Genomic DNA, 1,995 nt, shown 5'->3' on the forward strand with positions numbered 1-1,995 from the left:
AGATTGGATTAAACATGGCATAGTGAGAGACATCCCCAGATCTCTCCCCTTGAAATAACAATAAGCTGAACATCTAAAACTCAATTAAAAAAACACCTAAATTGCAAACCAGCTCGTCTGAGCGTGGGATCTGTGCACAAGAGCTACCACAGGTCAGAACCTCAAGTGTCGGGCAGTGGACTGGAAGAAACAAAGAAGCTGCCTCTTGCAGCCAGAGCTCCCTGCAGGAGGAGGGGGGGGGGAGAGAAGGTGCAGCAAATATCCTGAACAGCCCTGCCTGGGAGTGTTGTGAGCACCACGTGGTTGGTGGCAGAACCCAGTCATCAGGGCAGAAGGCAGAAAAACAGGGACTGCAGAAAAGCGGGGACAGTAGAGAAACAAGAGTTGATTTTTAACAGCTGCGGTTGCAAAACCAAGGCTGAGCCACAGTCCTCAACCCCCAACCCAGAAGGCCCCTCCCCCCATGCCCTCTGAGACCCTTCACCACGGAGCATCAGGATATTCTCAGCAAACACTACCAAAACTGCCATTAACACTGACAGGAACTGAGACTGAGGAAAGCGAGCATGATTAAACATCTATAAGGGGAAAAAAAGACATTATTAAGACTTTATATTAAGCAGAGATCGAAGAGGCTTAGACGCCACCTACTGGAAACCAAAAGAAAAACACCTTTTTTGCAACAGGCTAGGGACCATTACATAATAAATTTTCTTTCCGGGGAGGGGGGGGGGAAACTGAACACATATTCATTAATGCCCAGGCGAAGAAATAGTCCATTAAACACCATGTACAACAAGGTGACAAGGCATCTCAGAAAGAAAAAGAAAAATCTCCAGAAAATAAGCTTACAGACATAGAAATATGAGACTTAAATAACAGAGAATTAAGGATAGTACTTAGAAAAAACTCAATGAGATTCGAAATGAACCATATCAACAATTTCAGGAATTGAAAAACAATTAGATGAGCAGAATGAGTTCTTTAGCAAGGAGATTGAAACCCTCCAAAAGAATGGAATAGAACTTCTGGAGATAAAGAACACACTGCAAGAGTTGAAAAATTAAATAACAAGCATGGGAAATAGAGTCAATCAAATGGAGGAAAGGATCAGTGATATCGAAGACAGAAATCTAGAAATAAATCAGAAGGAAGAAAAGAGAAATCGAAAAATGAAAAATAATGAAAGAGAAATTCAAGAAGCAGTTGATACCATCAGGAGAGGAAACATAAGGATAATGAAAATTCTTGAAGGGGAAGAAAAGGAGCAGGGACTAGAAAGCATTTTCAGACAAATGTTGACAAAATTTCCCAAATCTAAGGAATGAGCTGAAGTTGGAATTCAAGAAGTCATCAGACCACTCAATTATCTCAACCCAAAAAGACCTTCTCCAAGACACATTGTATTAAAATTATGAAAAATGAACAACAAAGACAGAATTCTCAGGGCAGCCAGGGAAAAGAAGATGGTAACTATAAAGGAAAACCCATTACATTATCGTTGGACTTCTCAGCACAAACCTTACAAGCCAGAAAGGAGTGGAACCAAATATTCAAACTATTAAGTGAAAGGAAATACCAGCCAAGAATAATGTATCCAGCTAAGCTCTCCTTTAGATATGAAGGAGAAATAAAGACCTTTCCAGATACCCCAAAATTGAGGGAATTCTCCACTATGAGGCCTGCACTACAAGAAATACTGAAAGGGGTCGGCTCACCTAAACCAAAATAACAACAACAACAACAACAACAAAAATACATAATTAGGAGTAAGGTGACTACCAGGCTGATAAAAGCAGAGGCATGCAACCCGTACTAGGAACAGAGCATTACAAACTTAAAATAAGAAGAGATTTGCTATAGCAAGATAGTAATGAATGAACATAGGGACCAATTGAAACAACAATGACAGAAAAGGGGAGGATTCAAAGATCTAAATTCAGAAAGAGGAATGGAAATAAGGCACACACAGAAAAAAAGGGGATGACTGTGTAT

Source organism: Pteropus vampyrus, unplaced genomic scaffold (genome assembly GCF_000151845.1).
Source record: "Pteropus vampyrus isolate Shadow unplaced genomic scaffold, Pvam_2.0 Scaffold509, whole genome shotgun sequence".
NCBI lineage: Eukaryota > Metazoa > Chordata > Mammalia > Chiroptera > Pteropodidae > Pteropus > Pteropus vampyrus.